Here is a 24,054-nt window from a genome sequence, read left to right as displayed (position 1 = left end):
AAGAGTACTGGAGTGGGGTGCCATTGCCTTCTCCAGTATTACTTTCTGCTATATCACAAATACCTGTTGAGCTATATGGTAGCACAGATGGTAAAGAATCTGCCTGCAATGCAGGAAACCTGGATTTGATCCCTGGGTTGGAAAGATCCCCTGGAGAAGTACCTGGCAACCCACTCTAGTATTCTTGTCTAGAGAATTCCCACAAACAGAGGAGCCTGGCAGGCTACAGTCCATGGGGTCACAAAAAGTTGGACACAACTGGGCAACTAAGCACACGTGTGTGTGTGTGTGTATTTATATATACATATCCTCATTCTCTTGGGCCTCCCTCCTCTCCCGTCACTCCCCACCCCATTCTGATGTGATTTTCAGCTATAACCACAGGAGCAGAACCCTATGTGAAAAACTTCCAGTAGTCACACACCCTGATGGCAGTGAAAACAGTATTTGGGAGAGTTCTTGGCCAGGGGAAGAAGGAACACAATAAATACAGACTTCTCAGTAAGAAAGTATATTTTCTTTTCTGGTGCCTCCCCTCTTGCCAGATTTCTACACTGGTAGGTATTTACTTCCTGGATTAGTTTCCTGGGGCTGCTGTGACAAATGACTACATACTGGGACTTAAAACCATCAAACTGAATTCTCGCACAGTTCTGGAGGCTAGAAGTCTGAAGTAGGGTGCAGGCAGGGTTAGTTTTCCTGGGGGCTCTGGAAAATGAGCTTGTCTCTTAGATTCTGGTGGTTTCTGATAATCCTTGCTGCCCTTGGGGTGTAGATACATCACTACAGACTCTGCCTCCATCTTCATAGGGATATTATTCTCTCCGTATCTTTTTTTATCACTTTCTTTTTAAATATTTATTTATTTGACTGTACAGAGTCTTAGATGCAGCATCAGGACCTCTAATCTTGGTGGTGGTGTGGGAGATCTTCTGGGATCTTCAGTTGTGTCATGCAAACCCTTAGGTGGGACATGTGGAATCTAGTTCAGCACTGAGGATCACACCCGGGCCCCCTGCGTTGGGAGCATGGAGTCTTAGCCACTGGACCACCAGGGAAGTCTCTCTCTCTCTCTATCTTGATATGTCTGAATTTTGGCTCCTACAAGAACATGAATCATTGGATGAGGGTCAGCCTCAATCCAGTAACGCCTTGTGTTAATCTTCTTGGTCACAGTGCCTCTGCAATGACCCTATTTCCCTATTTCCAAATAAGGTTACATGCACAAGTTATGTGTGGGCTTGAAATTTGGAAAGGGGGCCACTTTTGAACTCAGTTCACTTTCCACTCCCCCTTGACATATTAATAATCTTTTATTTTTAAGCACACAGACATCATTAGAAATAAATTTCAGAGCCAGGCTGGCCGAAAGAGGGCCATTTCAAGGAACAGCTGTGACTGTAGGATGGTTTAAAACAGAAATTCTGAGCTGAAGAAGGGAAGCTTTGTTTCCTACCTTTTGTATTATGGATGAATATGGAGAATGTTTCAGCTGCACTGTGGGTTAATGGCTGGTGTGGGGCCTTAACAAGCTTTTATAGCATCTGAAGGTGGGAAAGCATCTGGGTTCCAAACACGTGTTACTTTGAAATTTCACTTATTTATGAGATGGATACTACCTATGTCTGTGCACTGATATTTACAGCTCTTTAGTTTCAGAATAGCTTACACACTAGTTATCTCCACCAAAATTTGTGTTTTTGTTGAAGGGCAGGTCGATCTAGAGGAGAAAGCTGCGAGAGAGAGACGGATATAGATAGGGAAAGAAGGTGAAAATGTTCATACCTTCTGTGGTCAGGGTCTCTTGGAGGGGGATGTCTGCCAGTGCCTGCCATGGGGTCTTCAGATTGCAGAGTATTTTTGTGCTTACTGACCTCTTAGTCATGCGAGTATCCTAATGTTAATGACTCTTCAGAATGGCAGTAACTGGAAACTGCTTGGAAATTGATCAGTTATGTAATCGTCACTGTGAACTATCATCAGTCAAAGTTACCTTCTCTGAGCAGGGATGTTCCACGCGCTCCACTGCACCCTGGTTCCCATCCTGCCCACCTCCTGTGGGGTCCCAGAGGTCATCACTAGAAGGAGTTGTGACTGATCCAGTCAGAACTAGCTGATGTACCAGCTGGTTTTGTCCTGCAGTGGAATAGGAGCTCTTCTACTTGGCACATTGAAAGGAACCTTGTGAGCACGTCTTATTTTCACAAGACACCTCTGTCTTCTCTCTGTAAGACAGAACATACTTGGCATCTAACTCTATCTAGATGACCAGACAAGGTGCTTTGCATAAGAATAGAAAGAGTGCCTCTGTGTGCCAGGCACTGTGTTAAGTAATCTTTAATGTTTTTAATTTAATTTGCAGAAGATTGCTATGAGATGCTAGAAAGCTCTTGGTATTTTCATGTCCATCTTACAGGAACTTGTCCAAGCTTTCAGATCACGGAGTCAATCAAACTTAAAGGTTAGACTTTTCCTCTCTTTGCTAGTTGGTGTTTCTTTTTAGTGAGATGATACGATTGGTTAGCTTCTGCAAAGCCTTTCTGGAAGCTTGGGACCCATAGACCAGTAATAACATATCTTCTTATTCTGCTGCCTGACAGTCTGCCCTGAGAAATAGGTTTTTTCGTTGAAATCTCTTCCAGCTGATATGCTAATCCAAAAGTTGTTGTAACTGCTGTGTTTCCTTGTTTGAAATAGATCATCTGGCGATAAAACTTACGAACACAGAGGGAATAGAGGCTCTGGGAGCAGGGCAGTCCTGGAGCCCCTATCCTCCCAGGGACCAGGAGCCTGGGTTAGATGTAATCTTAGGAAACAGGAAGTACTGAATGTCTTCAGTTACAGAGAGGGTGCCTTGGAGGGGAAGGAAAGGGGGCATATGAAGAGGAGAGAATACAAGTAGTCTCCACCCTTATTACAACTTTCCCCACATTTGGCCATGACCCCAAAAGACATCATTGTCATAATGGGCCCCGGTTAGATCCTCATAAGTGGGTAATGATGTCTGCATCACCGGGTTCTCTCTCCTGGGATATAGTCGTGGAGTCTGGAAATGGTAGAGAACTGAAAATTCTTAGTGTGACATAATGGAGGGAAAGTAACAATTTTGGAGTCAAACTGCAGTCCAGTCCTGACTAGCACCTCCTAACACTATGACCTATGGCAAATACTGGCCACCCGGAACCTCAGAGGCCTCATCTGAAAACAGGAACAACACGTTTCCTGTTGGATTGCTCCAAAGAAGAAGAAAACCCAAGAATATGCAAGGCATCTAGCACAGTTTCTAATACTAAATAAATAGTAGAGAGGATTGTGGCTTCAGTTCTTCCTTCTCATTTTCTTCTTTTTTAAAGCATCGTGAACTTTGCTTCTCAGAGGAAGATGTAGGGTTCCATTACAGTTGAGGATGCAGATTGAAATTGAAAACCTTTTGCGGTTTGTAGCACACTTCCAGCCCCATGAAGAAGGATGCTGCTTGGACCACCCCTCCTTTCCCCAGGCAGCCCGTGAGCTCTTCCTCCAAGCCTGTGCCTTTTTCTTGCCTTTCAAGTTCGTCAGAGGATGAAGCACCAGAATGCTTCCTGTCTTCCTCTCTTGTTATCTAATGCGTATAATCTCTTATGGGCTTCCCTGGTGGCTCAATGGTAAAGAATCTGCCTATGAATGCAGCAGATAAGGTTTCCATCCCTGGGTCAGGAAGACCCCTGGAGAAGGAAATGGCAGCGCACTCCAGTATTCTTGCCTGGGGAAACCCATCGACAGAGGAGCCTGGCAGGCTGCAGTCCATGGAGTCACAAAAGAGTTGGACAGGACTTAGCATCTGAGCACACACGATCTAGTGCATGGAGGAAATAAATGGCTATTTTGGTTATTTACAGAAGCTGGTAACTATCCGAGGTTTTACCTTATCCCCTGGGGAGTCTTATGAATGGCATTCAGTTTAGTTCCATCACTCAGTCGTGTCTGACTCTGTGCGACCCCATGGACTGCAGCATGCGAGGCTTCCCTGTCCATCACAAACTCCCAGAACTTACTCAAACTCATGTCCATTGAGTCGGGGATTCCATCCAAGCATCTCATCCTCCGTCGTCCTCTTCTCCTCCCACCTTCAATCTTTCCCAGCATCAGGGTCTTTTCAGTGAGTCAGTTCTTTGCATCAGGTTGTCAAAGTATTGTACTTTCAGCTTCAGCATCAATTCTTTCAATGAATATTCAGGACTGATTTCCTTTAGGATGGACTGGTTGGATCTCCTTGCAGTCCAGGGGACTCTCAAGAGTCATCTCCAACACCACAGTTCAAAAAGCATCAATTCTTCAGCACTCAGCTTTCTTTATTGTCCAGTTCTCACATCCATACATGACTACTGCAAAAACCACAGCCTTGACTAGATGGACCTTTGTTGGCAAAATAACGTCTCTGCTTCTTAATAAGCTCTCTAGGTTAGTCAGCTTTTCTTCCAAGGAGCAAGCGTCTTTTAATTTCATGGCTGCAGTCACCATCTGCCGTGATTTTGGAGCCCCCCAAAATAAATTCTCTCATTGTTCCCATTGTTTCCCCATCTATTTGCCATTAAGTGATGGGACTGGATGCCATGATCTTCGTTTTCTGAATGTTGAGTTTCTAGCCAACTTATTCACTCTCCTCTTCCACTTTCATCAAGAGGCTGTTTAGTTCTTTGCTTTTTGGTAAGTGTGGTGTCATCCATATATCTGTGTATCTGAGAAATATTGATATGTCTCCTGGCAATCTTGATTCCAGCTTGTGGCTTATCCAGCCCGGCATTTCACATAATGTACTCTGAATATAAGTTAAATAAGCAGAATTACAATATACAGCCTTGACATACCTCTTTCCCAATCTGGAACCAGTCTGTTGTTCCATGTCCGGTTCTAATTGTTGTTTCTTGATCTGGATACAGATTTCTCAGGAGGCAGGTCAGGTGGTCAGATAGTCCCATCTCTTTTAAGAATTTTCCAGTTTGTTGCGATTCACACAGTCAAAGGCTTTGGCATAATCAATAAAGCAGAAGTAGAAGTAGATGTCTGAAACTCTCTTGCTTTTTAATGATCCAAGGGATGTTGGCAATCTGATCTCTGGTTCCTTTGCCTTTTGTAAATCCAACTTGAACATCTGGAATTTCATAGTTCACATACTGTTGAAGCCTGGCTTGGAGAATTTTGAGCATTACTAGCGTGTGAGATGACTGCATTTGTGTGGTAGTTTGAGCATTTTTTGGCTTTGCCTTTCTTTGGGACTGGAATGAAAACGGATCTTTTCCAGTCCTGTGGCCACTGCTGAGTTTTCCAAATTTGCTGGCATATTGAGTGAAGCACTTTCACAGCATCATCTTTCAGGATTTGAAATAGCTCCACTGGAATTCCATCACCTCCACTAGCTTTGTTCATAGTGATGCTTCCTAAGGCCCACTTGACTTCACTTTCCAAGGTGTCTGGCTCTAGGTGAGTGATCACACCATTGTGGCTATCTGGGTCATGATGATCTTTTTTATATAATTCTTCTGTGTATTGTTGCTACCTCTTCTTAATATCTTCTGCTTCTGTTAGGTCCATACCATTTCTGTCCTTTATTGCACCTGTCCTTACATGAAATATTCCCTTGGTATCTCTAATTTTCTTGAAGAGATCTCTAGTCTTTCCTATTCTGTTGTTTTCCTCTCTTTGTTTCCCCTGATCACTGAGGAAGGCTTTATCATCTCTCTAGCTATTCTTTGGAATTCTGCATTCAGATGGGTATATCTTTCCTTTTCTCCTTTGCCCTTAGCTTCTCTTCTTTTCTCAGCTTTTCGTGAGGCCTCCTGAGGCAACCATTTTGCCTTTTTGCATTTCTTTTTCTTGGGATGGTCTTGATCACTGCCTCCTGTACAATGTCACAAACCTCTGTCCATAGTTCTTCAGACACTCTGTCTATCAGATCTAATCCCTTGAATCTATTTGTCACTTCCACTGTATAATCAGAAGGGATTTGATTTACCCTTCTGAATAAACCATTGATAAACCACTGAATGGTCTAGTGGTTTTCCCTGCTTTCTTTAAGTCTGAATTTGGCAATAAGGAGTTCATGATCTGAGCCACAGTCAGCTCCTGGTCTTGTTTTTGCTAACTGTATAGAGCTTCTCTATCTTTGACTGCAAAGAATATAATCAATCTGATTTTGATATTGACCATCTGGTGATGTCCACGTGTAGAGTTTTCTCTTGTTTTGTTGGAAGAGGGTATTTACTATGACCAGTGTGTTCTCTTGGCAAAATTCTGTTAGCCTTTGCCCTGCTTCATTTTGTACTCCAAGGCCAAGTCAATTTGCCTGTTACTCTATGTATCTCTTGATTTCTTACTTTTGCATTCCAGTCCCCTGTAATGAAAAGGGACATCTTTTTTGGATGTTAGTTCTTGAAGGTCTTCATAGAACCATTCAACTTCAGCACTATTGGTTGGGAAACTATGAAACTATGAGCCATGCCTTGCGGGGCCACCCAAGATGGACAGGTCATGGTGGAGAGTTCTGACAACATGGTCCACTGGAGAAGGAAATGGCAAGCCACTTCAGTATTCTTGCCTTCAGAACCTCATGAACCGCATGAAAAGGCAAAAATATAGGACACTGAAAGATAAACTTCCCAGGTTGGTAGGTGCCCAGTATGCTACTGGAGAGCAGTGGAGAAAAAACTCCAGGAAGAATGAAACGACAGAGCCAAAGCAAAAACCACACACAGTTGTGGATGCGACTGGTGACGGTAGTAAAGTCTGATGCTGTAAAGAACAACATTGCATAGAAACCGGGAATGTCAGGTCCATGAATCAAGTTAAATTGGAAGTGGTCAAACAGGAGATGGCAAGAGTGAACATCAACATTTTAGGAATCAGTGAGCTAAAATGGATGGAAATGGGTGAATTTAACTCAGATGACCATTTTATCTACTACTGTGGGTAAGAATCCCTTAGAAGAAATGGAGTTGCCCTCATAGTCAACAAAAGAGTCTGAAATGCAATACTTGGATGCATTCTCGAAAATGACAGAATGATCTCTGTTCGTTTCTGAGACAAACCATTCAGTCTCACAGTAATCCAAGTCTGTGCCCCAGCCAGTAATGAATGGCATCATTGTTACTAAAAACACTTGAGTATATAAACTTTTTTTTATCACCCAAAGTCCATAGTTTACATTAGGGTTCATTCTTAGTGTTTTGCATTCTGTGGGCTTGGACAAATTAATAATGAGACGTATCCATCATTGGGCTTCCCAGATGGTGCTAGTGGTAAAGAACCCACTCGACAATGCAAAAGACAGGAGACGCGGGCTGGATCGCTGGGTCAGGCAGATCCTCTGGAGGAGGGCATGTCAACCCCCTCCAGTATGCTTGCTGGGAGAATTCCTGTGGACAGAGGATTCTGGCAGGTGCAGTCCATAGGGTCACAAAGGGCTGGACAGGGCTGAAGCGAGTTAGCACACATGTACGCATGTATTCACCATTATCGTATCATATGGAGTCTTTTCTCTGCCCTAAAAATCGTCTGTGCTCTGTCTGTTCATCCCTCCCTCCCCACAATGTCTGGAAACCTCTGATTTTTTTTTTCAACTGCCTACATGGCGTTTCCTTTTCTGGAATGTCATATAGTTGAAACCATATAGCATGTAGCCTTTTCAGATTGGTGCCTTTCACTTAGTAATACGTGTTTGAGCTTCCTCCATGTCTTTTCTTTTCATGACTTAATGGCTTATTGCTTTTGTAGCATTGGATAATATTCCATTGTTTGAATGAACCCGGTCTCTTTATTCATTCACCTACTGAAGGACATCAAGGTTGCTTCCAAGATTTGGTAATTCTGAATAAAGCTGATAGAAATATCCACATTTGGGTTTTGTGTGGCCGTAAACTTTTAGCTTATTTGAGTAAATATCAAGGAGTACTATTGCTGAATCGTGTGTTTAGTTTTGTAGGAAGCTTCCAAACAAAAATATGTAATGCTTCATGAGTTTTTGCATCACTGTTGTGCAGGGCCATGCTAATCTTCTCTGAATCATTCCACATTTAGTATGTGTGCACGCATGCTAAGTCCCTTCAGTCGTGTCTGATGTTTTGCAGCGCTCTAGACTGTTGCCTGCCAGACTTCTCTGTCCATGGGGATTCCCCAGGCAAGAATCCTGAAGTGGGTTGTCGTGCCCTCCTCCAGGGGATTTGCCTGACACGGGGATCGAACCCACATCTCAGGTCTCTTGCATTGGCAGGTGAGTTCTTTACCACTAGTGCTACCTCCAAAGCAAGCCTGATATATAAACTTGAAGGTACTCACCAGGCAGCAGACATAAGTTTAAATGAAATAATTAGTTGTATGCTTTTCTGAAAATACCTGGAATGTGAACAGATGATAATTCAGCCTTTTCTAAACGCCATGAGCTCATCCCACTGTGAGATGTATTAGAATGCATTTGTCACTACAATTGCTTTTAACCTCAACCTTGGGGCAGTTCTAACTAAAGATGGCCACTTTTTAGTGTTTGACACTGCTGTTTAGCTAAAACCAATTTGCTCTTTTCAAAACAATTCGTTATCCCACACTGCACTTTTTTATACTCCCCAATTAAATGCAAAATCTATCTTTCATAAAAGTTAGAAATTATGTCCAATGAAAATCCGACATTTTAATGGTTTTCCACAGATTAAAATTGTAGAGTTCTCAATAAACCCTGATTTACTGATGTTGGTTGTAAAATGGTTATTGCTGTTAATAAAGCCTGTAAATCTTAACAGGTTATATTTGCCTTGGACAATAAAACTTGCCATAAAGGCTTAGTGTCTAAGGCTAATTCTGTACACATCAAGGTAAACAACCTCCTCAAAATAATTCAATGTCTGAGAATTAAAAGCCCAAAGGCAAGCAACTAACAGATTGTAGCCTTGAGCCACTGTATGCTGGGCAATCTTATTGTTTTTATGTCACTGAGGAATCAAGATGGTGCTAAAATTAGAAAGGTCAAGGTCAAGGGGCCATGTCTTGGCTATTACAAATAGTGCTGCTATGAATATAAGGATGCATGTATGTTTGGCATTATAGTTTTCTCCAGATAAATTGGCGTGAGTGAGATTGCTGGATCATATGGCCCTCTATTTAGTTTTGGTGAACCTCCATGCTGTTTTACATAGGAAATGGATCACATATGCACAATGGACTACTACTCAGCCATAGAAAAGAGGGAAATAATGCCATTGGCAGCAACTTGGATGGACCTAGAGATGCTCATACTAAGTGAAGATGTGCTATCTCTTATATGTGGAATCTAAAATATGACACAAATGGATTTTATCTACAAAACGGAAACAGACTCACAGAGCGAAGAGATCTGTGTTTGCTGTGGGGGAGGGGAGGATTGGGAGCTTGGGGATTATAGATGCAAACTGTTACATTTAGAATGGATAAACAGCTGCTGCATAGTACAGGGAACTATGTTCAGTGTGCTGTGATAAACTATAATGGGAAAGAACAAGAAAAAAGAATACGCGTGTGTGTGTGTATAACTGAATCACTTTGCTCTAAAGCAGAAATCAATTATACTTCCAATTAAAAAAAAAAAGGTCAAGGGCCTTAGTCAATGAAGTGTAACTTGGAGAAGGTCCCCTTCTCTCTGTTGACTGATGAGTAAGTAGGTTGGCATGCTTGTGTAACAAGGTGAGGTCCCAAGAATAGAATGAAAGAATCTACTTTTTGTCTTTTAAAGTATGTCAGAGTCACACCTGTGTTCGAAAACAAATTACTGGTGAGGGCTGGGGCAGGAGGGTGAATTTAGGGAAAGTGTTAGTTACTCAGTCATGTCTGACTCTTTGTGACCCCATGGACTGTGGCCCACCAGGCTCCTCTGTCCGTGGAATTCTCCAGGCAAGAATACTGGAGTGGGTTGCCATCTCCTTCTCTAGGTGCAGTTAGGGAAAGGAGATCATTTTTTCCTTCCAGATGCCCATACGGAAGTCAAAGGTTTTTAAAGAAGCTCTGTTAAACTTGGTGAATATTTGTCCTACTTTCTTATGTTCAGAGAATTTCTTTTAAAGTCTCACTTCCCTAAGGTGAAAGCTGCAAAGCTTATTTTCTAGTCTTTGTGGCTAGGCCCACTCGTCAGGTGTGCTCACCCAAGGTGGGATGGAGTGTTGAGCAACATGATGAGGTACTGGTATGGACATCCATCTCTGGAGAGGATGGCGGCGGAGGTGCTGCCACAGAACTGGCGAGTCCTATGGCTGGGAGCCATGTCAATGTCATGGGTTTAGAACTGCGAGGACACTGCCACGTGACTCTCCATTTCCCTGTAATGTGGTTGCTTATTGTTCCATTTGACTGCCCGTTATGCATCTTCCTGGTGGCTTAGACGGTAAAGCGTCTGTCTGCAATGCGGGAGACCTGGGTTCAATCCCTGAGTCGGGAAGATCCCCTAGAGAAGGAAATGGCAATCCACTCCAGTACTATTACCTGGAAAATCCCATGGACAGAGGAGCCTGGTAGGCTACAGTCCATGGGGTCACAAAGAGTCTGGCACGACTGAGCAACTTCACTTTCACTTTCACTATGTATCTTTGACTTTACTGGAGATTCTAGGCAATTCTGTGTGTGTGTGTGTGTGTAAGTCACTTCAGCTGTGTCTGACTCTTTGGGACCCCATAGACTGTAGCCTGCCAGGCTGCTCTGTCCGTGGGGATTCTCCAGGCAAGAATACTGCAGTGGGTTGCCATGCCTACCTCGTGTGTCTGTGGCACAATGGTAAGCACGTTTGGCTTTTAACCTAAAGGTTGGTGGTTCGAGCCCACCCAGGGACATTTCCTAATCTTTGGGGCTTCCCCTGTGGCTCAGCTGGTAAAGAATCTGCCTGCAATATAGGAGACCTGGGTTTGATCCCTGGCTTGGGAAGATGCCCTGGAGAAGGGAAAGGACAGGCCAATTTTCTGGCCTGGAGAATTCCATGGACTATATATAGTCCACGGGGTCACAAAGAATCAGACACAACTGAGCGAGTTTCACTTCACTCCCCTTCTTCCAGAGAATCTGCCCGACCCAGGGATTGAACCTGCATTCTCTTACATCTCTTGCGTTGGCAGGCAGATTCTTTAAAACTAGCACCACCTGGGAAGCCCTGGAAGAACTTTATTAGAGATATAATCTTTAATAAAATCCTTTTCTACCTAAACAAGTCAGAGCAGAGTTGGTTGCTTGCAGTGAAGAATCATGAGGGTGACTCTGAGTGTGCCCTGTCTTACTACTTGAAGGATGCTTTGATGAGTACCTGAAAGTGTCCCTTAGAACCAAGCAAGTCACTATGAGCTAAAAGCTCTTTGAGGGCTGTTGATCTCTTTTTCTTTATCTGTAAAATAAGGAATGGGGCTGGAAACTCCTACGGCCCCTTTTTTATCTCTGATTATTCCTGTTGTATAAATAATAGAATCAGCGTACTATCAGATTTGTTTTAATAACTCTGTTAGACTGGTGCAGACAGTTTTTAAGTCAGAAGCCCTTTTCCCTTCTCCCCTGTGAGGATATTCTTAATGAAAGGTTCATTTATTTCAAATTTGTTCATTGCCATAAAACCCAGGAGAGAATCTTATGACATTGAACTGTTTCGTACAAGAATCACTAGACTATTGTGTTTAACCTCAATCAAACAGACTAGGAAATGAGGATTTTATTTTAAAAAAGATTCTTAATAATCCACTGGAGAAACATTGAGATGCCCAAGTTCTGAAGCGGTGGACCTTAGGTATAAATAATTAATTTGGTGCAACCAAAGCAGAGAGAGAATGTCTAATAGTCCAGATAAACTTTGCTTTGAGGAGACTGACAATGAAGACCTTTGCAGACAGCGACATTTGATTAGAATGTATAATATTGTAATAGAAACCTAATGGGCTCTTAGAAAAGGGAATGTTGAATTGGTTAAATACTAGTAATTAAGTGCCAGTAAATTACTTCTCTAAAAACATTCCTGTAAAAAGAAATTTGCTATCGTAAGAGAGATGGGAAAATGAGGTTAATATAAGTTATTTAAAAAGTGAATGTCTGCAGCCCAAAAACCCTCATCATTAATACAGGTCCCTAAGTCAATCTTATTAATGGACTGACTTTTACCATGTCCTTATCTGAGAAGTTCTGGTTCCTCACTGAGGAAGTAAAGAAGCCATCTAAAGCTCCTGATTTGTATTTATTTTCTTATTTTTTTTCTTGTTCTTTATCCCTGGAGGGGGTGAAATATGGAAGATGGAATTACATTTCTCAAAGCCAAGGGTAGAGAAAGTGATGAAGTGGCAAAGGCAGTATCTTGACTCTTCCTTTTTTTTCCTGCATTCTTCTAGGTCAGCCCTACAGGCTCGACTTCCTTTCTTTCTTGCTACTTTCTGGCTGTATTATTTACAGCCCCATCTCTTTGTTCCCCCATTTTTCTTTGTCTGGAAGGTCCTTGACATCCCCCATCTATCTGCCCTTTACACAGTCTGGGAGAAGCTTTTTTAACCCAGCCAAGTCGGACTTCCTCCTGGCCATCCCAGGTGACGCTGACTTTGCTTTCTTAGAAATATCTACTTTAATCAGTGTGGCCTGGGCAAGTTAAAGGCCGCAGTTTCTCCTTTCCTCTAAACACTTTTAATTTTTTAATATTTATTGGTATATTGTTGATTTACAATGTTGTGTTAGTTTCAGGTATATAGCCAGGTGAATCAGTTATACACATATCCACTCTTTTTTAGGTTCTTTTCCAACACAGGTCATTGCATAGCGTTGAGCAGAGTTCCCTGTACTACACAGCAGGTTCTTATTAGCTGTCTGTTTTATGTATAGTAGTAGTATGTATGTTTATAGCATAAACATACATAGTGTGTATGTTTATAGCATAACGCTATGAACATTGTTTTGGTTTTTCTTTCTTGCCGTACTTCTTGTATTAACTTCTTATGACCTTATGTCATATTTCCTTGAGCTAACTCCCTTCAGGATAGGAAAGGCAAATGATGCTTTTCAGGATCCTTTTATACCCTACCCCTCCCACCCCCATCCTCCCCATCCCTTTCACTACCCGCCTCCTACTCCCCTCACTCGTACCTTGGCAGATAACACTTGGCTTCTGGGAATAGTCTGGAAGCCTCTGTGACTTACTGGATGACTATCCACATGACTGCTTTTTGGCATGCATATGTGCATGCTAAGTCACTTCAGTCACGTTAGACTCTACTCAATGTGCTATAGCCCACCAGGCTTCTCTGTCTATGGGATTTCCCAGGCAAGAATACTGGAGTCGGTTGCCATGCCCTCCTCTAGGGGACCTTCCCGACCCAGGGATCGAACTTGTGTCTCCTAAGGCTCCTGTGCTGCAGGCAAATTCTTTACAGCTGAGCCACTGGGGAAGCCCACTCTTTGATATACATAATAATAAATGCTTAAATTCAAATGATCACTTTCAAATTTACAAAGATTTTTCACATATATTGACTCATTTGATCCTTAAAGCTACTATCTGTGAGAAGGCAAATACAGGAATATCTCTGTTTTATGGAATCGTTGATTCTGTGGATAATTTCATGGAGAAACTACTCCATCGCCAAGATTCATTGTATATGCACTCAATGCCGGGTACTCATCACTGAATCCTTCCAGCAACTTTCTGGTGACAGTTACATGCCAGTGTTATAAATAAAGAAACCGAGGCACAGAATGATTAAGCAGCTTACTGAGTGATTAAGCCACTCATTGAATCTGAAAAGCCTGGATTCGGAGGCTGTTCTCTTAAACTCAACCTGGTGAAGCTTCTTTATATGTTGGATGTTGTATGCTGAGCATGAGCCGAGTAAGATAAGAAGCCTGTCGTTTTCTCACCTGCCATCTTATTTCATGCATGTGCTACTAAGAGTGTGAAAGCAAGATTATGACATAAGTTAACCTGTCTGTGTGTGCACACGTGCCAGCCTTCTGCTTTTTCTTTTTCTCCATTTTTTAAAAATTTATTTCATTGAAGTATAGTTGATTTACAATGTTGTGTTACTTTCTGCTGTACAGCATGGTGGTTTCATGTATATACATATATGTGTACCATATGGGCTTTCCTGCTGGCTCAGAGGTTAAAGCGTCTGCTTGCTATGCAGGAGACCTGGGTTCGATCCCTGGGTCGGGAAGATCCCCTGGAGAAGGAAATGTCACTCCGCTCAAGTATTTTTGCCTGGAGAACCCCATGGACGGAGGAGCCTGGTGGGCTACAGTCCACGGGGTCGCAAAGAGTTGGACACGACCGAGTGACTTCACTTCACTTCAGATGATGTCTCTTAGACGTGTAATCTAAAACGTGACACGGATGAACTTATCTATGAAACAGACTCACAGACATGAAGGACAGACTTGCGGTTGCCAAGAGGAAGGTGGTGAGGGAGGGACAGAGCGGGGGTTTGAGAAGAGCAGGTGCGGAAGTATTATATTTAGGGAATAAGCCTCAAGGTCCTGTTGTATTGCACAGGGATATCCTTCAATATCCTGTGATAAACCACAATGGAAAAGAATATGAAAAAGAATATATCTATGGTACATATACATGTATATACATGAAACCGCCATCCCGTACAGCAGAAAGTAACACAACATTGTAAATCAACTATATTTAAATGAAATAAATTTTTAAAAAGACCAGAAATGAGTTTTTCCATAGATAAGTTCACCCGCGTCGTGTTTTAGATTACACGTCTAAGTGACATCATATGGTTTCCACCATGTCTTTACTCTTGGCCATTATTCCATGGCTGGGTCCAACTGCAGTGAAACTCCATCATTCAGTGGCCTTGAAATCTGCCCTGTTTTCAGGTTCCCGGGGTGCACTGGCAGAGTTGCTCAGTGCCGGTCTCCACTTTGAATAAACTTTGATTGGATGGAGAAGCAGTTGGCATCCTCCTCCCTCTCTTCCCCTCTTTCTTTTTTTTTTCCCTGGTGGATTGCATCCTTTCTCCTTTCAGAATTTTCAGAGTCTGCTTAAGGTTTCTCAAATTGGGAGAAGAACCAAATAGATCAAGAGGGAAGGCAATTTGGAGGGAAACAGGAGAAGGTCAGTAGTTAATCAATCGATAGTAAACTCTGAGAGGAAAGCACATACACAAAGAAAATGCGTGATTTCTGAGTTAACAGAATGAAGGTGTGGAGCGATTTCTCTATCCTTCGCCTTCTTATGCAGTTGAGCAGCCATAAACAGTCTTTATATCTTGAATTATGCAGAAGTAAAAGCAGTTTGGGAGGCTTCCCCATAAAGAGCTGCGGTTCTGTAATTCAGCAGTAATGCTTCACGGGCATGAATCAAGAGCTCAGTCCCCATCCTGCTGAGACAGCATGGATTTTAATGCTTCTCTGAAGCACGCCACACGCCATCCTGACTCGCTTAGCCAGTGTAGGCTGCCTTTGTATTTTAGGCAGAACTTTTTCAAACGTCAAACAGAAACCACCAACCGTAGCCATCACAGCTTCTCCTGGAACTCTTTCGCCATGATTCCCAAATCCTAATTGTCATCTGGTCTCTTGGAGAAGAGACCCAAGGGGTCTCTTTCTTTAGAGAAATGCCACCATCTCTAATACCTTTTGTTTGCTTTTTGTATTAATTTTTAATTGGCATAAAGTGGCTTTACAATGTTGTGTTAGTTTCTTGCCATACAGCAAAGTAAGTCAGTTATATGTATACATATATCCTCTCATTTTTATTATTTATTTATTTATTTTTAAATTAAAGGCAAACAGAGTGCATTGGAGGACCCGGAGCGGCGGGAACCGCACCCCAGAGCATCCCCAACCTGGGCGCGCAGAGGAGCCGCTTGCTCCGGAGCCCGGCGCGCGCGCTCGGGGCCGGTGCCGGCGCCACACGCGCACGCGTACCCGCAGCCGCTCCCCGCCCGCTCAATCTTCTCATTTTTAGATTTCCTTCCCAGTTGAGTCACCACAGAACATGAGGTAGAGTTCCCTGTGCTATACAGCCTGTTCTCAGTTGTTGTTGCTGTTTAGTCACTAATATGTATCCACCTCTTTTGTGACCCCATGGGCGGTAGCCCACCAGGCTCCTCTGTCCATGCAGTTCTCCAGGCAAGAATACTGAAGTGGTTCACCTTTCTCTTCTCCAGGGGATCTTCCCAACCCAGGGATCGGACTTGGATCTCTTGCATTGGCAGGCAGATTCTTTACCATTGAGCCATCGAGGACCCTCCTGTTCTCATTAATTATTTGTTTTATACGTGTATGTTAGCTGCTCAGTCGTGTCCAGCTCTTTGCGACCCCATGGACAGCAGCCTGCCAGGCTCCTCTGTCCATGGGATGCTCCAGGCAAGAATACTAGAGTGATTTGCCATGCCCTTCTCTGAGGTTTTATACATAATGAGATATATATATATATATATATATATATATATATATGTCAGTCCCAATCTCCCAGTCATCCCACCCCTCCACATGATTTTTGTTTTTAGTTAACTGTGGGCAACTGAAAAAGTACATGAGTGCCCTGTGTGGCTTTTCACACAACTACTAGTCAGATAGAACCTGCCCGTTTCTCCTTCATGGGGTACTTGCAGACCCACAGAATAAGCACCTGCCTGCAGGTACTATGGAGATACGCCCAGCTGATCTTACAACAGTTTCACTTCAGATCCACAGTCTGTGTTTGCTGCAAGAATCCTCGATGACCTCTTTCATCGCCCTGTGTAGCTCTCACGCTTCTCCACTCTGTTAAACGTTAGGGAGCCGGGGTCTTCCCACAGAGCCGTCTTAGGATCAGCACAGTCAGTACACTGAGCGCGAGAGCGACTTCATGAAACTCCCTGAGCCTCGGCTGGTGCAAGTTGTGGTGGCCTCCGCACCACAGATGACAGGCCCGCCGCCCCAGCTTAGCACAGTTCACATTAGCACATAACTCCGATACACTTGGCTTTGTCAGTTAAGCCTCCAAGAAAAAAAAAAACATCCAGCGTTCAGAGCCGAGCAGCTCATCATCCCCTGCTGCGGTGAATTTTGATTTAAATGTAGTCGAGTCTCTCTTGGCTCTGGCTTAACTGAATTGGAACTGTTCTTTTAATTGTTGACTCAGTCTTGCCTTACAGATCTGGCTGTCAGTCCTCCCATCAGAGTCTCTTCCTTGATGTGCTTATTCATCGTGCACGAGGATGTGCATCCTCCGTGGACACCAGCACCAGCCCTTGCTAGTCACATGTGATGGTTTAAATGTTGATTTCTGTGTGCAGGAAGTGCCACATGGGTGATTCAAGGGCCAGCTCCATAGTAGCATTTGGAGATCACCTTTGCAGCGACAGTGTCCCCTTGATTATAAGGGCTTCCCTAGTGACTCAGATGGTAAAGAATCTGCCTGCAATGCAGGAGACCCAGGTTTGATCCCTGGGTGGAGATTCCCTGGAGAAGGGAATGGCTCTCCAGATGGCAGTAGTGGTAAAGAGCCCGCCTGCCAATGCAGGAGGCATAAGAGACGTGGGTTCTGTTCCTGGATTGGCAAGATCCCCAGGAAGAGGGCATGGCAGCCCACTCCAGTATTCTTGCCTGGAGAATTCCAGGGACACAGGGTCCTGGTGGGCTACAGTCCTTGGGGTCACAAAGAGTCGGACACGACTCAGCAGTTTACACTTTCCCTGTGGGAGGTAGCTGTGGCATGTCATGGCAAGGGAACGAAAGAGTGGGTCTGTCTAGTACCACACCAGTTTGACAGGAGCAGTCACTGGTACATCAGCTCTAGATGAGCCTATCAGTTTGATCTTTCCTTGTCATCTATGTAGTATTTGAAATATTAATTACCTTAGTTACAATATCTGTGTATGTTTAGAAGGAGTAAAGTATTACGTGGTAGTGAACATCCTACATTTGCTTGGGAAAAATGTCTCCTTGATAGGCAGAGAAGTCACATTCTCATTTTTAATTATTCAAATATGATAATAGGTAATAGGAGTTGGTACTGTAGAGGAGTGATGGCAATGACTGATCAAGAGAAAAGATAACAGAGAGAGCTCATGGGAAGAAAAGCCCTCAAGGGAAATGGAAGCTGACAAGCGCTAGATGATATTTATCTGTCATTTCACTCAATGCCATGATCCTTCAAGATGCAAAATCCCCAAGAACGACCGTGGCTCTTAGTCACCATATACTGAGGACCACAGGCCAGGCCCTCTGCTAGGCACTCGCCATCTGTCATCCTGTTTCATTCTCACAGCCAAGTTAGGCACTGTTGTTATTCTCATTTTATAGATGTCAAAATTGAAGCTGACGTTAAGTAGCTTTCCTGAAATTTCTCCGACAGTGAGGGGCCGAGTTCTCTTTGATCTCAAAGCCCAGATCTTGAGACAGCCGTATAGTTCTTGTGTTTGTATCACGTGTCGTGTGCTTGGTAAGTGAGGGAGTAGTGAGTCCAGCAGGGATGTATCCCATTCCAACATTGTATCCGCTGTTCCATCACAGGAGCCTCCAGTGAGTGCCGGGTCAGCTCTGTTGGACCTGACATCAGAGCGTGATTTAAAGACAACTTATGGGCAGTCTCTTGCTTGGTCTAATAAGCTTTCATCTCTTACTAGTTCAGTAGATGGCTTCTTTGCCTCAAGGAATGAGACCCAGTCTATATTGCTAACAAGCCCAAGCAGCCATCAGATGAAAGGAATATATAAATAACTATCTCAAGCAGAGTATGCAGCCTGTTATAATGTAACAGTGTTAACATAGAAGGGACATGATTATTTCTGTTGGCCAGAGTGATCACCCAAGAGTATGCCAAGTATAATTCCCGTAGAGGTTTTGAAGGATGAGTAAGAGGTCACTATGGTGGAAAGTTACACAGAGTACTCAGGGTATAGGATCAGCTTGGTTAAAAGCAGGCACATGTCAAACAGCATGGTTGGCCAGGAAGTACAGTGAGTTTTGTTTGAGAAAGCCTAAAGTACATAGGAGAGCCTCAATGGAATGGAGACTCATGGAGAGCCTGGTTGGCCATCTGAAAAACGTTGACTTTTTTTCTTAAGTTTTTAAAAATAGTCTATTGAAAAAGTAAAAATAAAAATAAAATAAAATAAAAAAGACCAGAAACTATAAAACTCCTAGAGGAGAATGTAGGCAAAACACTCTCAGACATAAATCACAGCAGGATCCTCTATGATCCACCTCCCAGAATTCTGGAAATAAAAGCAAAAATAAACAAATGGGATCTAATTAAAATTAAAAGCTTCTGCACAACAAAGGAAAATATAAGCAAGGTTAAAAGACAGCCTTCTGAATGGGAGAAAATAATAGCAAATGAAGCAACTGACAGACAACTAATCTCAAAAATATATAAGCAACTTATGCAGCTCAATTCCAGAAAAATAAACGACCCAATCAAAAAATGGGCCAAAGAACTAAATAGACATTTCTCCAAAGAAGACGTACGGATGACTAACAAACACATGAAAAGATGCTCAACATCACTCATTATTAGAGAAATGCAAATCAAAACCACAATGAGGTACCACTTCACACCAGTCAGAATGGCTGCAATCCAAAAATCTGCAAGCAATAAATGCTGGAGAGGGTGTGGAGAAAAGGGAACCCTCCTACACTGTTGGTGGGAATGCAAACTAGTACAGCCACTATGGAGAACAGTGTGGAGATTCCTTAAAAAATTGCAAATAGAACTGCCTTATGACCCAGCAATCCCACTGCTGGGCATACACACCGAGGAAACCAGAACTGAAAGAGACGCATGTACCCCAATGTTGATTGCAGCACTGTTTATAATAGCCAGGACATGGAAACAACCTAGATGTCCATCAGCAGATGAATGGATAAGCAAGCTGTGGTACATATACACAATGGAGTATTACTCAGCTGTTAAAAAGAATTCATTTGAATCAGTTCTGATGAGATGGATGAAACTGGAGCCGATTATACAGAGTGAAGTAAGCCAGAAAGAAAAACACCAATACAGTATACTAACACATATATATGGAATTTAGAAAGATGGCAATGACGACCCTGTATGCAAGACAGGAAAAAAGACACAGATGTGTATAACGGACTTTTGGACTCAGAGGGAGAGGGAGAGGGTGGGATGATTTGGGAGAATGGCATTGTAACAGGTATACTATCATGTAAGAATTGAATCGCCAGTCTATGTCCGACGCAGGATACAGGATGCTTGGGGCTGGTGCACGGGGATGACCCAGAGAGATGTTATGGGGAGGGAGGTGGGAGGGGGGTTCAAGTTTGGGAACGCATGTACACCCGTGGTGGATTCATGTCAATGTATGGCAAAACCAATACAGTATTGTAAAGTAAAATAAAGTAAAAATAAAAATTAAAAAAATAATAATAAAAATAAAAATAAATTTAAAAAGTCTATTGAAGTATAGTTGATTTACAATATTGGATTAGTTTCAGACCTCCAGCAAAATGATTTGGTCGTACATATTTATGTATGTGTCTGTATTTTCCCCATCCTTTTGCATTATACTTTATTACAAGATACTGAGTATCGTTCCCTGTGTTATGCAGTAAATCCTTGTCGTTTAGAGAAACTTTGACTCTTGCTCAGTGGTGACTGGAAGCCAGTGAAGGATTTGAATCAGAAGTAAGATGCTGGATTTATGTGCCTGTTTTTTCAGTGTCCTGCTATATTTAGTTCAAGGACCCAATCATTAGCCAGCAACAGGGAAGCACATAGGAAGTCGTGAATATATGTATTTTTCTGTCATCATTGGAAGTGACCTTTCTAAAAAGCTATTGATTTGTTAATAAATAACTTCAGACTTGCAGAAACGTCCCAAAAGTAAGACCCAGAAATCCACAGAGGAGCCTGCTTTCAATAACGCTCTGCCAAGTGCTGGGAGCACCATGCCTCCACTGTCTGGGCAAGAGCAGGCCTGTCTTTCCAAGCCCTTTTGGCATTTCTGCTGTAGGGATCACTTGGAGCCGGCGGGAGGAAGCGTTCATGATGTAGACATCTGTGGTCACCGGCCTTGATGCTGAAGCCTTTGGAGCACGATGGCCTTGACTCGCTCCATTCACTCTGCCCAGCTCACCTCTTGGGCGCCCTTCTCCCCTCTGCTCAGAACAAAAGTAGCAGCAGAAGAGAGAGGTCAGGCAGCCTCGGGCCCTTCGATGCCCTGCACCAGGCCTTCACCTCTGCATTCAATGAGGACTTCCCGAACAACGTGACAGCACCTTTGAAGGTCTCCTTTGTCTCCTTTGTACCTTGCTCCTCACTTTCCTTGAAACGACCTGAGTCCTGCTGTTTCCTAGAGGCTCTGAGTCCATTAGAAGCAGGCATGAAGCTCGGGATTGTCAGGCTTCCCCAGTCGTGAGAGTGCTTCATGAAAGCCTGGGTTCTGGGCTGACAAAGGACAGTGGAGTGTTGTTATTGTTTCCGCGAGGCTGGAGCTTTTCATCCAGCGTAGGTATCCTCTCAAAGGCTCTTGGGTACCGCGGCTCTGGAGAGAGCTTTTGTTTTCTTCTGCTCACCTCTGCGACCAACTCATCGTGTGAAGTGAGCCTCTCCTTGCACCCTCCCCCCACCCTTTTCTCAGTTACCCTTGGTATCTGCTTTTACCCTGTACGCACTTGTTCCATGGGCCTCAGTCAGGTAAGCTCCCTGATGCTATTCTAGCTTCCCTGATCTGCGTTCAAAGTGCTACGGCTATTCTTCCTTTCATTTGCTTGCTTTCAAGTCTGAAATTTTGCTCATATTCACTTCTGTACCTGGACCTAGTCATGCTCTTATTATGAGCTTTTCATCCCTGAGTTTTCCAGTTTCTCTTGCCTTCATGACTTCCAGGAGCAACTCTGTACCCCTGAAGAAATTGAGGACAGCTTCCGTCAAAGCTAATCCCCTTCCCTTTTGTGATACTTGGGTGGTCATTACTGAGGCTCCAAAGGGCACAAGACAGAGCTGGGATCTTAACCTCAACACAGTGGACATCTGTGGCTGGGTCTGCCTTTGCTGTGCTGGCCTGTCCTGCTCCGTGTAGGATGTTTATAGCAACCTATTAGGTGATAGTAGCACCTCACACCTCATTTTGTGACATCCAAAAATGTCTCCAGACATTGCCAAATTTGCGTGGTTGAGATTCCCTGATCAGTATGTTGGTTCTAGTTTCAGTTCAGTTCAGTCGCTCAGTTGTGTCTGACTCTTTGTGACCCCATGGACTGCACCATGCCAGGCTTCCCTGTCCATCACCAACTCCCGGAGTTTACTCAAACCTCATGTCCATTGAGTCAGTGATGCCATCCAACCATCTTATCCTCTGTTGTCCCCTTCTCCTCCCGCCTTCAATCTTTCCCAGCATCAGGGTCTTTTCCAGTGAGTCAGTTCTTCACATCAGGTGGCCAAAGTATTGGAGTTTCAGCTTCAACATCAGTCCTTCCAATGAATATTCAGGACTAATTTCCTTTAGGATGGACTGGTTGGATCTCCTTGCATCTCACTAAGATGCTACTCACAGTGTCTAAGAGAGTGGCTGCCCCAAATTGGGTGCTCAAAGTTTTTTTCTGACTTGAGCCCAGCATCAACAGATAGTTGTTAACATATGCCCACTGACCTGGGATCATGCAGTAGGTAGAGGAAACCGTGGCGTATTCATCTCTTTATAGCCAGCCCTAAGCTGAGTACCTGGCATAGACTAGACACTCATAAAGCATATGTTGAAGCCGTGTTTAAAGGAAAAGAGGAAGCAAAAAGTTCCAACAGAAATGACTGTTAGGTTCTGCAGATTCATCAGGGAGTTCTGTGTGTTGGGTGGGTGTGCCCTGAACTGGGAAGGATGTGATGAAGCATAGAAGAAGAGCTGGATAAAGAGGAAACCAGTGTGAGCAGCGTGGTGAGTCAGGCAGCCGGAAGTTCTGTTTTCCAAAGAGACTGTCCTTATCCACACTCTGTTATTGTCTCAAGTAGCCCCAAGTTACCCCACATGAAAGAAGTTAAAGCCACAGTGCACAGGCCTTGAACCTATGGATCAAAAATGCATGTCATGGATTAATTACATGTGGCCACGACCCTGCTGGGGAAATCACCTCCAAGTAGCATGATGGTACAATGTATTCCTGAAGGTTGCCTCATTCTCTGCTAGGGCAAACCCAAGATGGACATACTTATCCCATAGCTTCACTGGACAGAACTGTACAGGAAATGTGACAGGTTAAATGCGGGAGGGGGCCCAGGTTTCAGACCCCCTTCTCAGCCTCATAATTAGGAAAGCTAAAATCCATTGTTTTGTTTTAATGACATCATTGTCTTTTCTACTTGAAAGGCAAGGGGCTAGGGAAAAGCGATCTTTGGGGGACTCTTAAAATCTACGGGAGGCATTATTTACTAAATCACTACATTTAAAAGCATGGATCTTGGAATAAAGCATAAGTCAGATAAGAGTTGAGTCTAAGCATCTCCTTTTATTGGCTGTTGGATCTTGGCCTAATTCTGTGAGTTTTCTGAACTTCCTGGTTTTCATGGCAAAATGGGATAATAAGACCTCATAGGGATGCTGTGAAGACTCATTCACCTGAGATCCTATCATTATAACATTTACCTGAGTTCCTGGCACTTAGCACAATAAATGTTATAACTAATAGTGGTTGTGTTTAGATGATACACTCCATTCACATTTTACTGCTTAATTTTACTATTTCTCCATGGTGTATGACTGGGGAGCCGGATCTGCCTCTGTGGTGGTCTCACGTTGTGAATACACTATTGACGTGAAGCTGTGTTGAAGTTTGCATCCACTTTTATGGGATCCACAATTATGTGATCCCATTTCATCCCCATCCCAATTAACCTCTTCTCATCATAGTCCCTACTAGGCTAATGCATATTTTCCAAGTGGCTGTGATCTCCCTCCGTTTTCAGAATGCAGAGACTGTGGGAATCATGTGTTCTCAGTGACGAATTCATTTATTTTTCAAAGCAAAACAATGAAGCATGTGAACAACTTGATTTTGTCATTGGAAGTGCTCTGTACCAGTCAAGGTGGGAGATCAGGATCAATATGACGAATGGATCTGAGCTCCAAGTGGTAGAATCAGCAAAGAGGATAA

General features: G+C 43.4%; 1 protein-coding gene and 1 non-coding gene across 2 annotated transcripts in view; both read left to right on the top strand.

Moving 5' to 3' along the window:
- Positions 1-24,054, top strand: part of UNC5D (unc-5 netrin receptor D) — a 631,871-nt gene that overhangs the window by 411,837 nt on the left and 195,980 nt on the right. The gene's annotated exons all lie outside the window — the stretch shown is intronic.
- TRNAK-UUU lies at positions 10,748-10,820 on the top strand. The gene has a single exon. It is a non-coding gene; the product is annotated as a tRNA-Lys (tRNA).

The sequence above is a fragment of the Capra hircus genome, chromosome 27, assembly GCF_001704415.2.
Source record: "Capra hircus breed San Clemente chromosome 27, ASM170441v1, whole genome shotgun sequence".
NCBI lineage: Eukaryota > Metazoa > Chordata > Mammalia > Artiodactyla > Bovidae > Capra > Capra hircus.
This window is presented reverse-complemented; position numbering and strand designations above follow the sequence as displayed.